The sequence below is a fragment of the Pseudorca crassidens genome, chromosome 11 (genome assembly GCF_039906515.1).
Source record: "Pseudorca crassidens isolate mPseCra1 chromosome 11, mPseCra1.hap1, whole genome shotgun sequence".
Classification (NCBI taxonomy): Eukaryota; Metazoa; Chordata; class Mammalia; order Artiodactyla; family Delphinidae; genus Pseudorca; species Pseudorca crassidens.
The window spans coordinates 50,573,700-50,589,964 of NC_090306.1; the positions used below are offsets into that span (position 1 = coordinate 50,573,700).

Sequence of the window (16,265 nt, forward strand, 5' to 3'; positions counted from 1 at the left end):
CAATGAAACTAAAAGCTGGTTCTTTGCAAAGATAAAATTAATAAACCACTTGCCAGACTCATCAAGAAAAAGAGGGAGAGGACTCAAATCAATAAAATTAGAAATAAAAAAGGTGGAGTTACTACTGACACCACAGAAATACAAAGGATCATAAGAGACTACGACAAGCAGCTCTATGCCAATAAAATGGACAACTTAGAAGAAATGGACAAATTTTTAGAAAGGTACAATCTCCCAAGACTGAACTAGGAAAAAACAGAAAATATGAACAGACCAATCACAAGTACTAAAATTGAAACTCTGATTTAAAAAACTCCCAACAAACAAAACTCCAGGACCAGATGGCTTCACAGGTGCATTCTATTAAACATTTAGAGAAGAGTTAGCACCTATCTTTCCGAAACTATTCCAAAAACTTGTAGAGAAAGGAACACTCCCAAACTCATTCTATGAGGCCACCATCACCCTGATACCAAAACCAGACAAAGATACCACATAAAAAGAAAAACAGACCAACATCACTGATGTACATAGATGCAAAAATTCTCAACAAAATACTACCAATCTGAATCCAACAATACACTGAAAGGATCATACACCATGATCAACTGGGATTTATCCCAGGAATGCAAGGATTTTTCAATATCCACAAATCAATCAGTGTGACACACCAGTGGTCCCCAACATTTTTGGCACCAGGGACCGATTTCGTGGAAGACAATTTTTTTACAGACCAGTAGCAGGTGGGGGGGATGGTTCAGGCGGTAATGTGAGTGATGGGGAGCTGCAGATGAAGCTTTGCTCTCTCGCTGCTCACCTCCTGCTGTGCAGCCCAGTTCTTAACAGGCCGCAGACCGGTACCGGTCCATGGCCTGGGAGTTGGGGACCCCTGTGATACACCACATTAATAACTGAAGAATAAAAACCATGTGATCATCTCAATAGATGCAGAAAAAGCTTTTGACAAAATTCAACACCCATTTATGATAAAAACTCCCCAGAAAGTGGGCATGGCAGGAACATACCTCAACATAAGGCCATATAGGACAAACCTACAGCAAACATCATACTCAACAGTGGAAAGCTGAAAGCATTTCCTAAGATCAGGAACAAGACAAGGATATCCACTCTTGCCACATTTATTCAACATAGTTTTGGAAGTCCTAGCCACAGCAATCAGAGAAGAAAAAGAAATAAAAGGAATCCAACCTGGAAAAGAAGTTAAACTGTCACTGTTTGCAAATACTATACATAGAAATCCAGAAGATGCTACCAGAAAACTACTAGAGCTCATCAATGAGTTCAGTAAAGTTGCAGGATACAAAATAAATACACAGAAATTTGCTGCATTTCTATACACTAACAGTGAAAAATCAGAAAGAGAAATTAAAGAAACAATCCCATTTACCATCACATCAGAAAGAATAAAATACCTAGGAATAAACCTATGTAGTGGGGCAAAAGAACTGTACTCTGAAAACTACAAGATGCTGATGAAAGAAATTGAGGATGATACAAACAGATGGAAAGATATACCATGTTCTTGCATTGGAAGGATCCATATTGTCAAAATGACTATACTATCCAAGGCAATCTACAGATTCAGTGAAATCCCTATCAACTTACCAATGCCATTTTTCACAGAACTGGAACAAAAAATCTTAAAATTTGTATGAGACATAGAGGACCCTGAATAGCCAAAGCAGTCTTGAGAAAGAAAAACAGAGCTGGAGGAATCAGGCTCCCTGACTTCAGCCTACACTAGAAAGCTACAGTCATCCAAACAGTATGGTACTCACAGAAAAACAGAAATATAGATCAATGAAACAGGATAGAAAGCCGAAAAATAAATCCACACACCTCTGATCAATTAATCTACAACAAAGGATGCAAGGCTATACAACAGATGAGAAAAGACAGTCTCTTCAATAAATGATGCTGGGAAAACTGGACTGCTACATGTAAAAAAATGAAATTAAAACATTCTTTAACACTATACAAAAAATAAACTCAAAATGGATTAAAGTGCTAAATGTAAGACCAGATATTACAAAACTCTTAGAGCAAAATATAGGCAGAATACTTTTTGACATAAATCACAGCAATATCGCTTTTTAATCTGTCTCCTAGAGTAATGAAAACAAAAATAAACAAATGAGACCTAATTAAACTCAAATGCTTTTGCACAGCAAAGGAAACCATAAACAAAACGAAAAGACAACCCACAGAATGGGAGAAAATATTTGCAAACAATGTGACCAACAGGGATTAATCTCCAAAGTTTACAAACAGCTCACATGGCTCAATATTAAAAACAAACCACCCAACTGAAAAATGGGCAGAAGACCTAAATAGACATTTCTCCAAAGAAGACATACAGATGGCCAAGAGGCACATGAAAAGCTGCTCAACAGCACTAATTATTAGAGAAATGCAAATCAAAACTACAATGAGGTATCACCTCACACCGGTTAGAATGGGCATCATCAGAAAATCTACAAACAACAAATGCTGGAGAGGGTGTGGAGAAAAGGGAACCCTCTTGCACTGTTGGTGGGAATGTAAATTGATACAGCCACTGTGGAGAACAATATGGAGGTTCCTTAAGAAACTAAAAATGGAGCTACCATATGATCTAGCAATCCCACTCCTGGGCATATATCTGAAGAAAAACATAATTTGAAAATATACATGCACCCCAATGCTCAATTCAGCACTATTTACAATAGCCAAGACATGGAAGCAACCTAAATATCATATGATATTACATATATGCAGAATCTAAAAAAAAATGATACAAATGAACTTATTTACAAAACAGACTCATAGACTTAGAGAACAAACTTATGGTTAGTGCGGTAAGGGTTAGGGGGAGGGACAGATTGGGAGTTTGGGTTTGACATGTACACACTGCTATATTTAAAATAGATAACAAGGACCTACTGTATAGCACAGGGAAATCTGCCAAATACTCTGTAATAACCTAAATAGGAAAAGAATTTGAAAAAGAATATATACATGTATATGTATAACTGAATCACTTTGCTGTATGCCTGAATCTAATACAACATTGTTAAGGAACTATAGTCCAATATAAAATAAAAATTTTAAAAATCTTTTAATCCGATACATGCTATATTTCATGTCTTTTTATTGAAATAAAAAGAATGGAGTTGATTTCAATACTACTCTCAAAAACATTTTAAATATCCAATGGTTGCATTTTTATGAATGAAACCTATAAATTGATTAACTGAAACCAAGTAATTGATCACACTACAAAATACTGGAACAGAGGAATTTGGTTTTCTGTGGTGTCTTGACTATTTAGTTTAACGGTCAGGATGGGCTTAAATGAGAGAGCTTGGGGTCCTTCGATAGGATAAAAACCCCTTGAAGGTGATCAAAGGTGATTACTTATTACCTGTAAGGGAAAGAGAAACACCAGTGTGTGTTTCTTCTAGCTGCTTATTATTTCCGTGCCTGTTCTCCCATGTATAATATGGTAATCATAATAGTATCTACCTACCTCATATTGGTACTGTAAAGAATATATAAATAAAAAGTACTTAAAAGTCTTCCAGACACAAAAGGTTAAGCAGTAGTCAGAAAAGAGTTGCCAGGCAAAAAAAAAAAGTGCTGTCTCTGTATGACTTCACATGGTTTTTAGAATAAGCTTCTTCTCACCTCCTTCACTTTACCTGTCTTCCCTTCTCTTCTGTCTCTTCTTTCTTCTCCTCTTGTGCTCTGGCCCTCCTGTAGCTATGACCATTTTATTTTTCTCTCTCACTCTCTTACTTTCTGACTCTGAATTTCATACTTTCTCTCTGAATTCCCATCCACCTGTTCTCCTCTTTCAATCTCTTTCAGTTCGTGTCTCTTCCTTTTGGATATTCAAAGACTTTTAAAAATAAAAATTCTTCTTGACCATCAGTGAATCTGATGGTCACTAGAGGGGTAGACCTTGAAGTATGAATGTTGACAGAAGAGGGTCCTCCAGAGAGATGCCCTCAGTGTTGTAAGGGGGGGCCTCTTCTGTGTGGGTAAAGGGGTCACAGTGAAGCCACCAGGGCTGCCCCAAGAGGAAAAGCATTGAGATCATAGGTTCCTATGACACAGGGTGCCTGTGCATTCAGTAAATACCTTTATCCTGACTATATGGGGTGCTGGTTATAGGTCCAGTACCAGCTATGTTCATCACTGATCTACTCATCATGCTATGGCAAGGAGCCAACATACAAATGAGTTTGTATCTTTCTCGATTGAGCATCGCAAAGCTGAACTGAAAGCTTTAGGCAGGTTGGGATCCAATTGTTTTATTGTGTCCCACTTTTCTCCTTAAAATACATCACGATTTCTTTTTTTTAACCAAATAAGTTTGAATCTTACATACCATTGGCTAAAATTTGTTAAAAATATACTCTGTGCATCAGGCTCTATAACAAGCACTTTAAAGATACCATCATATGTGATCTTTCCACAGTTCTAAGAGGTATTATTTTTATTTTACACATAAAGAAACTGACACTCAGAGGATTTATGTAATTTGCCCAAATTTATACAGGAAAAAAGTGTCACAGTACGGATTTAAACCCAAGCAGTCTGCTTCCAGAGCTCAGATTCTTAATCATTATAGATGGATAGAGGGAACAAAGTTTGTGTGGCTGCAGTTACTTGCTTCCCTGCAAGAGGTACAGAGTTGGATCTTCAATACAATTTCTATTTAGTTAGAAAATGTAGAGATATTGAGTAGATCTATGCTGTGAACTTTGAAAGGCACAAACATTTGTGCATGTATCTTCCTTATTTGTACAAAACATTAATTCAACTAGATTCTTTCTTTTAATCTTTGTTTTCTTATCTAAATTGACCTCAGCATATGTACTTAGTTTTTGTCAGAATGTGTATACAAATAACACTTAAAAAGCAATCGATTGATGAGAGCTCCCATTATATTCTGAGCTGTATTAATTTTTAATGTACCAAATGCAGGCAAGTTCCTGGACAATGCTGAATCATCTCACATCCTGTGGTTCATCGTCAAGGATGTCATGATCTTACCAGACAGTAAACCAATTCTCTGGAGAATGACCACCTTGGAGGGCCAATGTAAGCCATGACTAATGAGGTCATTATAGAAAAGGCAAGCGTTATTTTAGGATAGGAAAGCCCTTTTCTCTTCCGTGTTTGTTTTGGGCTTTGATTTTAAGTGTTCTGTTTATTTTCAAGCACAGAGTAGCACAATTTTATTCATGTGTTATCTGAACATTGAATAGATTGGAAGATCAAAAAGACCTCTGGTCATGTAAGAAATATCCTTGGAGGGAAACAGAAAATGGGAATCACTCCCAACATTTCTAAATTATAGACAAGGGTCAAGTACCTATACACTTTTTACTGTCAGGTTTGTATGTTTCATTTCCTCGCTAACCCTCCTGAGGAAATCAGTGGCACTGACAATGGAAAATTCTGTTTTATCAGTTTTACATACGTGAAAGCAATCTATTTGAATAGAAGAGATATTGGGAAACGGGGCTCTATTTCAGAATAGACTTGGATTTACAGACGTTTTATCGCCCTTCAGAGGCTGTGAGTCCTTTAATTCTTTGGTAAAACTGGAGTCACCATAGAGATACAACACAAAAAAATTGACTGAGAAAATTAACAGTAGCTCACATTTTTGAAAACTATACATTAAAATTCCTTTTTATATCTGACTTCGAATGTGTATTTCACCTCACTGTAAAATGTTATAAAATTTTGTAATAAGTAGTCAATAATTAATAAGGCAGAAACCTGTAAAAATGTGAATTACAATGAAGTGTTATATAAAAATATAATGCTAAAAATTAGATACGAATTTGTAAACCAAAAGTGAGGTGGATTGGAGATCAAAAAAGTAGAAATTTTAACAATTCACTATACCACAAGAAAATTATATTATTTGGGGGTACATCATGACTACCAATTTGTCCCAATATTTTTCTCTCTCTCTCTCTCCTCATTCCTTCCCTCCGCCACACTCCCTCTCTCTCTCTCTCATTCCATTTCTCTCAATGAGAACATTTATATTTATAGATAATGAATGTTTGAAAGTACTCATTATGAGAAAAGGAAGAGAGAGCCAGATTTTAAAGGGGTGGCTTTCTTTTTCCTAGGCTTAATTCTTCATTATTCAATTAGCTGTGCTTGCAAAATTGAATGAGAAAACAGTTTTACCTGAAACTAATTAATTGCACGTCCTTTAATTTGAATGTTCAAATCATCTAATTCAACAATTATCATACGCATGTAAAAAGGGAGCTTTAGAAAAGATGTCTTTGAAAACCTACTTCACAGTCTTTTCTGTTCATTTCTGATCCTTGCACAAAGAGAAAATACTATTAATTGAGCCATTTTTGTGACACAAAATAGCTTCCTTTATGACAGAAAGACTAACATTGTGTTTGTAAAAGCTACAAGGCTTTTAGAAAATTAGTCATTATATAAAGAAGAGTCATTAGTTGTATTTCATTTATGACATAAGTAAAATAGTCTATGGTTGATATTAAATGTAATCTTACTGGATCCTTGTGAGTCTAGAATTAATATTTAAAATATTTGTATTTCTGTTTACTCCTTCTTGTTATATACCAAGTATATTATCTGATTTGAAATAATACATAAAATTTCAGGGGCACATTGTAATATTTATAACCCTTCAAACCATTCGACTGGATGTGTTTTTATCTTGAATGTATGAAATGTCTTCCTCCTTACCTAATAGTAATTGGTATCTCTTAGCATTGAAACAACAAATTTAACAGCCAATAGATGGCACTGGAAGTATTCAGAACATACTCTTTATCTTTTCCATTCCATTGAATATGATTATTTCTGAAAGTAAATGACAGTTTTTAAATTTAAAGTAAAAACATAGGCATATTCAGAATGTCCATGGTGAAGAAACTCAAATATTTAGTTGTTGTATTCCTGTTGAAAATTTTAGCACCCTAACAATATGAAACAATGCCTCTTTCTCTACCATGCTGTAACTTATCAGTGTGTCATTCAAAGATATTTTACCACCACCCGCTAGGATTTCTGGGGAAGTCTGTATGCTCATTCGGTATGTGTGATCTCTGCAGAGATTTCATTTTTGGTACTGTGTTACTGCTTATTTTGACCCTGGTAGGGTGAGGATTACTGAGAAATGTAATTAAGTCTTTTCATTACTGGTCCTCACCTGGATCTTTCTAAAGCCAACTTCACAAGTAACCTTTTCATTCTCTGTAGTAAACAAGCCCACAAAATATTCAATGAATCACGCATTGTAAAAGAGAAAGTGCGTGACAGCACTTCAGCACAGACTGCAGTGAACAGAGTAATCCATTTATAGGATGGGACTAATTTCCCTCTAAAATTGGCTAACAACGGACTTGATTATGTAAATTTGGTACAAAAAGATCCCATGTGGAGTTCAACAAAAATGCCACATACATAGGAAGCCAAACTAGCACTATATCTGTTTTGTTAAGTGAGATCCAGTGTCTATGCCCTAATCTTTGCCTTTTTTTTTTTTCAGTTACATCGAGTGTCTCACAAAGCCAGGTGATATTTTCAGGGAAGTGTTATCAGCATGATGCAGCACCAAACATTACAGCTATTCCATCTTCATATTATATCCCACCACTTTTTCAAAGCTCTGTCTTAGGGACTTCCTGGTGGCTCAGTGGTTGAGAATCCGCCTGCCAATGCAGGGGACACGGGTTCGATCCCTGGTCCGGGAAGATCCCACATGCCGTGGAACAACTAAGCCCATGTGCCAAAACTACTGAGCCTGCGCTCTAGAGCCTGTGAGCCACAACTGCTGAGCCTGCGGACCACAACTACTGAAGCCTGCGTGCCTAGAGCCCCTGCTCCGCAACAAGAAAAGCCACTGCAATGAGAAGCCCGTGCACCACAACGAAGAGTAGCCCCCACTTGCCACAACTAGAGAAAGCCCACGCACAGCCACAAAGACCCAACACAGCCAAAAATAAATAAATAAATAGATAGATAAATTTATTAAAAAATAAATTAAAAAAATATATATGGCATTAATTTCCAAAATGTTTTTTAAAAAAAAGCTGTCTTAAAACTATTGAAGAGGGCTTCCCTGGTGGCACAGTGGTTGAGAGTCCGCCTGCCGATGCAGGGGACATGGGTTCGTGCCCCGGTCCGGGAAGATCCCACATGCTGCAGGGCGGCTGGGCCCGTGAGCCATGGCCACTGAGCCTGCGCGTCCGGAGCCTGTGCTCCGCAATGGGAGAGGCCACAACAGTACCACAAAAAAAAAAAAAAAAAAAAAAAAAAACTATTGAAGAAGCTCTTGCTTTCATCTAAAACAAACATAAATCATTGCTTTATGAAAATTCAGCACCTAGTGAAACTTACACATAGCTAGAGAAAGACCACCTTTCAATCCATTTGCTTATGCATAATAAAACATTTGTTGTTAACGTGCTGATATTCTGTTAATACTGTTTCTTTTATGTGAGACATCACCATGAAATAAATGGATACATATATTTATATTGATATGCATATTTCATGATCATTATGTATTTCATGTATGTACATATGAAGTAAGGCAATGTGTCTGGAGGGCCTAATACAGTACCTGGTTATTTTTAGAGTACCTACTAAGATAGGTTGCAGGACAGACAATCAGCTGAAATAATGTGTTGCCTATTCAAATACTAAATATATATTTTTAGCAATAATGTTTGTACACCTCCCTTCACTTTACTAAAACCATTCATCTTTAATATCAGGCTTTAAGAAATTCTCTAGATATTATTTCTCATAGGAATATTTAGTGCCTTAGAAATCCTTGCATAAATGTGATCATATTCCCCTAACTTCTTATAACCACACTAGCTTTATGTATTATACAACGAGTAGGAGAATTTTTTAATTCTTCCCAAGAAGATTAGATACATTTTCATGAGTTCTGTGACACGTGCAGCTGAACTAAGGCAATTCTTTAATGTGCCTAAGGATGTTTGAAGTTCATATATAAAGCGGGGGACACATAAAGGAAGTGTCCACAAGTGACACTCAGAGACTTCTGGAATTCTATAAGGGGAAATTCGTATAGAATACTGCACTGTGGCCTGCAGATACTTTAATCTTTAATAATACAACAGTGTGACTTTGAAGCTTGGGCGTCTAGAATGACAACATTCATCTTGATGTCTGCATTTTAGTCTCAATGATATTTCCTTCCTTCTAAAATCATTAGGTTCTCCTTTTAAACAAAGAAACAGACAGATCACAACTACTCTCTTGTTTTTCAAATTAGGTAAAAATTTTAGAGCAAAGAGTGTGGAACTGTATTAAAGTTTAAGAGTGAATATTCAGCTGTTATGCTGCAAGGTTGTAAGATGTTTGTTGCATATGAATGAATGAATGAATAGGTGCACTATATTATCCACACAACTTTGTGCCAAATTTGGTAACAGGAAGTGACTCAAACTAAGAGGATATAGGAAATTTGACTGGGAATGTTTAATTCAGTTTACAACAACAAAATAGATGTCAAAATAAAGCTACAAGTTGTCTTCATAGCCCAGGAGAAAACATATAAATCAGAGATTCTTCCTGTCTGTGTTTTCATGGACTCAACCTAATGTTTGATGAGCTCTAAGTTTAGTCAGGAAGCCAACAAATTATAGGGGGTGACTTTGGGCAAGTAAGTTACCTAGGCTCTCGAGCCCTCAGCCATCTTATTAGCATAATAATCTTACCACCTCATAGGGATGTTTTGAGAATTATATTTAAAAATGCATGTACTGAAGTGAAATGGTGCAACTACTGTTGATTAACAGTCTGGCAATATCTAGTAAGTTAAACATAGTCAGACATATGACTCAACAATTCTACTCTTAAGAATTTACCCCAAATAATTGAAAACAGGTGTTCAAATAAAAACTTGTATACAAGTGTTCACAGCAGCATTATTCACAATAGTCCAAAGAATGGGAACAAGCCAAATGTCCATCAACCAATGAGTAAGTAAACAAAATGTGGCATATACAGACAAAGGAATATTGTTCAGGCATAAAAAGAACTGGAGTATTAATACCTACTATAACATAGATAAGCCTTGAAAACTTGCTAAGTGAAAGAAACCAGGTCACATATTACATGATCTCATATAGGGGAAATACCCATAAGTAAATCCATAGAGACAGAAAGCAGATTAGCAGTTTGCAGGGGCTGGGACGAGAGAGGAATAAGGAGTAGCAGCTTATGGGCATGGAGTTTCCATGTGAGGTAATGAAAAGGTTCAGGAACCAGATAATCATGTTGTTTCACAACATTTTGAATGTATTTAGTGCCACTGAGTTGCACATTTTAAGTTCTGTGCATTTTACAATTATAAAAAATAAAAATAGAACAAAAAAATGTATACGTTAAAAGTTCTGAGCTCTCAACATTGACCAATGGACACAGTTTTGAGCTTGCCATGGTTCTTTGTGATGTGCTGCATGTGTGGAGACTAAGAATCGTTCAAGAGAATATTGATAAAAGACTCTAGCCTGGTGAAACCACAATGATGCTATAGCTCTGAGTCTTAATTTTACATCAACTGATTAGCCAAAGCTGCATTGTGAAGAGTTCGATGTCTAGTCTGGTAGAGTTTTGTAGTTGTTGATAATATTTCTAATAATAATAAGTCTACTGTGACAGAAAAGACATTTTTTCCATTATGGTTGCTCACATGAAAAGTGCTCTTTAAGGATCGTGCACAGGATCCACTTAAGTTAGAATTAAAGATAACAAAGAGCTAATTTAACCCAACTACTTAAATTTTTAGATGAGAAAACCATGACCCAGAATAGTCAAATAACTTACCTAAGTTTACTGAATGGGGATATGTGACATTTTGATGCTACCTAGCACTTTTTTTTTTTTTTTTTTGCGGTACATGGGCCTCTCACTGTTGAGAGCACAGGCTCCGGACGCGCAGGCTCAGCGGCCATGGCTCACGGGCCCAGCCGCTCCGCGGCATGTGGGATCTTCCCGGACCGGGGCACGAACCCGCGTCCCCTGCATCGGGCAGGCGGACTCTCAACCACTGTGCCACCAGGGAAGCCCCCAACACTCTTTATATATGTATTTTTGTATTAAGTTAATTTCAATAGATTAAGGTAAGATATACCTATCCTGATTAGGAAAATCTCAAGTATATTGTGTTAGATTGTTTATGTGAGTATATGCATGCACAAGTATGCATGTGTTCAGTGCCTGTAATGCGGTGAGGGAGGAAAGGAGGTGTGGAAAGAGGTATGAATAAGACACAATTCCTGCCCTCAAAACACGTTTTTTGCCTTAGAAGCAGTTAAATAAAGAAAACTTATTTTGATTTCTGTATAAGCAGCTTTGATTAATATTTGCTTAAACACTGAAATGGAGAAAGTGTCATCATATGAAAAATTCACTTGCCTTCTGTGCAACTTAGCAGTTCTTTTATCCATACCTAATTGACTTCCTACTAAATTTCCCACCAAACTAATTTCAAATTCCCTCTAATCTTCTCAAACGGTCTGATCAACCCCTGTTTTTCTTTCCTACAAGCAGACAACCCTGCATTGACTTAATTATTGAGATTAAGGTCATCAGATAAGAGCTCCCTGAACTATCTTTCCCTTGTGACAAAATTGTCTCTGAATTATTACCCATGTGTTTCTATAGTTCTTTTTCCCTAAGAAGCGTCCTTTCTGAACTAAGTTTTCTCTGCAAATAACATTCCTGTGCTGTTATTCTACATTTCCTCCTCCCGATCCGTACGTGATTTCTCTGCCTTCCTCTGCCCTGCTCCGAGTTACTGGAGACTAGCCCCTTCAGACTAACTCACTCAGCCACTCACACGCTCTGATTTTCAGTTCGGTTTGGGAAATGGCAAGCAGTGAAAGGAAATTAGAGAGTGGGAGGAAGAAGATACCAGGAGATTTATTCCCCTACACCTGTCTTTTGCTTAGCTCCTATGGGTAACCCTCTTCCTCTGCTTCAGCTCTCACTTGGACTTGGCTAAACCATTCATCCCCCAAACCCCGGACCCCCTCAGGCCAAGAGGTTGTAAAGACTTCCTGCTTTACAAGTCCCTGGGTGCTTCACCAGTCCTTCTGTTCCTTTAATCCTGTTCACATCTCTGTAGATGCTCCATCCCTTTCAAGTAAACCCTTTTGAACATGCCATTTGAATCTGGGTGGCACCCTGAATGTGAATGATCCAAGCTTCTTTCATCTTCTCTAGGTCCAAGCTGCAACCCTCTTTCTCTTTTTACCTTGCTCAGTTTTACATTTTTTGCTTTCATTGACTAGTGAATATGTTCAAATATTTTCAGTATTGGGAGCCTCTCCCTCATCCTTCTGACTCTTTCAACCCTATCTTCAAAGAGTTGTCTGGAAACATTAAACTGTGGTATCTGCTTATCCAACTGTTTTAATATAATTACATCTTATTTTTTACTAATAAGAAAGATAAGAAAACATAAATGCTCAGTTTAACAAACTGATGGAGGACAAACACCCTGTAACCCCCACTGAGGTCTAGACATGGAACACAGCAGGTCCCTACAAGTCTCCTACAGAGACCTTCCTGATAATATCCCCCTTCCTACTTCCTCCATTAATAACTATCCTGAATTTTATAGTATTTACTTCCCTTCCTCACTTTAGAGTTTTACTACCTAAATGTATATCAGAAAGAAAAGGTTAACTTTGTTGATTTTGAATTTTATATAAATGAAATCATACAGTACTTTTCTTAACTGTATTAATTTCTTTCCCTTAACATTATGTTTTTAAGATTCATAAATGTTTTTGTATGCATCTGCAGTTTATTTTCACTGCTGTTTAGCACTTAATCATATGAATATAATTTATTTTACAGGTGTTGGACATTTTGGTCATTTGGAGCTTTGAACTATGAATCTTCTAGTACATGTACCCTAGTGAACACATGCAAGCATTTCTATGGGTGCCCATGAATTAGGCTGTGTCATATTATGTCTGTCTTTCAGATCCACTAAATATGGCCAATTGTTTCCAGAGTGATCTTAACAGTTTACACTTCCACCAGCAAACTGTGAAAATCCCTGTTGATCTATATGCTTGTCAACACTTGCTATTATCACACTATTGAATTTTTGCCATTCTTCTCATCAGTGAGTTATATCTTATTGTGATTTTAGTTTGCATTTATTTCTATGTTTACTAGTAAGATTGAGCATTTTTTGAAGTGCTTTTTAAGAATTTTGCACATTTTTCCTCATTTTGCCCTTTTCTTATTGCATTTTAAGAATTTTTAATATATTCTGAATATGAGATTTCACTGATTACATTGATTAAAGTTATCTAACTTTTTCCTATTTGTAGGTTGCACAGTGGAAAGTATTTAAAATTGGTAGTCCCCATCCAACTTCCTACTTCTATTTCTTCTGGGTGGATTATGGATACTATTTTTATATCCTTTACTCTTTAAGTAACATCCTTTGGTGAACGTGAGTTCTTAATTTTAATGTAGTCCATTTATCAGTCTTTCTATTTTGCCTAATTCTTTTTGTATCTTGCTTAATAAATCACTCTCTATGCCCAAACTCCTAAAGATTATATTGAAAGACTACCAATATTTACCAATATATTGAGAGTTGTCCCTTGGTATTGGCAGGGGATTGGTTCCAGGACCCCACAAGGATACCAGTATCCACAGATGCTCAAGTCCCTTATATAAAATAGCTTAGTACCCTCAGCCGTCCATACATGCAGGTACCACATCCACAGATTCAATCAACTGCAGATCCTGTGGATACAGAGGGCCAGCTGTATTCTAGAAATTTTATTTGGTGCTTTTCACATTTAGGTCTGTAATTCACCTGGAATTGTGTGTGTGTGTGTGTGTGTGTTCACACATATGTGTATTCGGTGATATAAGGGTTCATTTAATTTTGTGTTTTATTTATGGATAACTAGTTTTTGCAACAATATTTTTTGCAAAGATCTCCATGTACCTCAAAGTTTTACAAAACTAGCATTACTAAAAATCAAATGTTCATATTTGTGTGGTCTGTTTCTGAGCTTCTATTCTGTTTCATTCATATCTTTGTCCTTTCACTTGTTCTCAATTACTGTATATGTATAATTAGTATGATATTTGTAGAGCAAGTCCTGTAACCTTGACCTTTTTCTTCAAGTTGTTTTAGACACTTTGGCCCTTTGTATTTCCACACAAATTTTAGAATTTCCTTTCAAGTTCCTAAAAAAAAAAAGTATTTGGTATGTTGATTATAATTGCAATAAATCCAATAAATCTATATATAAATTTGGAGACAGTTGATACAATTCTAATATTCAATTGTTCAACTCATGAACATGAAAATATGAAACACTTTGTGAATTTGTATATTAGCCTTGCACAGTGTCATGCTACTCCCTCTATTGTAATATAGACTATTATGAAATGAAATTGGAGAGTCAGCATAGAGGGGTTAGAAGAATAGGAGGTTGTAGTCAAAAAATGGGATACTTGAATTTGAGCTTTCAGAGGTGATTTGTGATGATGAAAATCAGAGGTATAATCAGGGGAGCGGGTAGCTGAAGGAAGGTGGAAGAAATCATGATTGGAGACGAGAAGTTTGAGCAACTGAGGATCTGGATCTGGGCTCCAGGTACCATTTTCAAGTTGAAGAATAAGGATAATGGAAGGACCTACCACTAAGTACCGTTGTACGGTTTAAATGAAATAATCCTTATAAAACACTAAAAATAATGTGTGGTATCTTATAAGTGCTCCCTAAATATCTGCTACCTAAAAATCTTTTTTAGGAAATTCCTCTTCTATAATTAAGGATTTTTCTCTGAGAGAACTTCCTAAGCCTATGTGTACTATTCACATTTAGGTTTTCTCCTTTGACACTAAGCTGGGCAGCTTTTGGAAATAGGGCAAATGAGATACAGGTATGTGAACTGTATGTTTTAAAATACTTATTTAGGGAAAAAAGAAAAAAGGGATAAAATTAGATATAGCTTCTGCAGTTATGTGTGAAGTAAGTATGCAGTCTGTGTATAGCCTACTTTGGTCAACCATAAATAGCATTAGTTAAAAAAATATTAAACTAAAACTATAAAAATTACATAGTGAATCATTTAATTTTTCAATACATTGCAAAATACCTTTTTGGATGCAGTGTTCTAAAATAAGCATAACCTGTGTAAACATAACAGTACTAGTGTTTATGCTTCAAGTGATTTGTTCTTTCTAAAAATAAAAATCAAAACTCCAACTCCTCTGAACACACCAATAAAAAGACTAATAATAAACAGCTGATTTGATTTCACTTCACAGTAACTCTCTTCTAAACATTCTGATCCCAGGTAAGATTAACATATAATTCATGCAGTGCAGTTCTTAGAATGATGATCTAAAAGATAGACATGCTGATTAATTGTGTACCACCATAACAGCCTACAGCCTTCTCAGAAGCATCCCATTTATAGTGTAAATTTAGTACACCTTCAGAAAAGCCCTGAAGAGTTATAGAGAAAGATGGACATCCTAAGTTGCAGCAGTGAAAAAAGAAAAAAAAACAGAGAAGGGAAGGATATAAAAATAGTATCCATAATCTACCCAGGAGAGAAACAAGTAGGAAGTTGGATGAAGGCCATCAATTTAAAATCCTTTCCACTGCACAAATAGAAAAACCTTAGAGCCACGTGTCTTAAAGCACATAACTTAAACCTCCCTAGCTATTCCCCAGCTCACCAGCGGTGGGGGAAATAACCTCTGTGAAAATTGTCAAATCAGGAACCAATTTGTGGAAATGAATGCAAATATTTTGGGATTAAAATCTCCAGGAGGAAGCAGGCATGACAAATTTGGTGGTAACAATTTACTGGTGTACATGCTTAATAGCATGGATTTTTCTTTCTGACTGCATTCAGGAGACTGCCTCTGAAGGATATAGTAGCCCTGCCCTTGGTATCTACTAGGACCTTTCCGTGTAACTGGAAGGAGGAAGTAACTGTAAATGTCCTTCTCACCCACAAGTGCATTAATATCAGACTGCCAGCTGCACTGCTGTCAATTCACTGACAAGGGCATGTTTGAGCCTTATTTAAATATGTAATGGCTTTCTTTGTTACCTATTTCTTAGAGCTTTCAGATTGGTGAGTAGCATGTGACTAAATGTTTGACCCTTGTCTGAGTTACCCAGACATTCCCAGTCCCTTCTGACATTG

At 36.4% G+C, this 16,265-nt stretch overlaps 2 long non-coding RNA genes across 2 annotated transcripts in view; one reads left to right on the top strand and one right to left on the bottom strand.

Annotated features, from left to right (window-relative positions):
- The window catches only part of LOC137202134 (uncharacterized), a 457,223-nt gene extending 446,283 nt beyond the window's left edge, over positions 1–10,940 (top strand). Inside the window, exons 8-9 of the long non-coding RNA XR_010932464.1 lie at positions 4,993–5,109; positions 7,565–10,940. This is a non-coding gene — a long non-coding RNA (uncharacterized lncRNA). The remainder of the gene's footprint in view (positions 1–4,992; positions 5,110–7,564) is intronic.
- The window catches only part of LOC137202135 (uncharacterized), a 145,755-nt gene that overhangs the window by 35,187 nt on the left and 94,303 nt on the right, over positions 1–16,265 (bottom strand). The gene's annotated exons all lie outside the window — the stretch shown is intronic.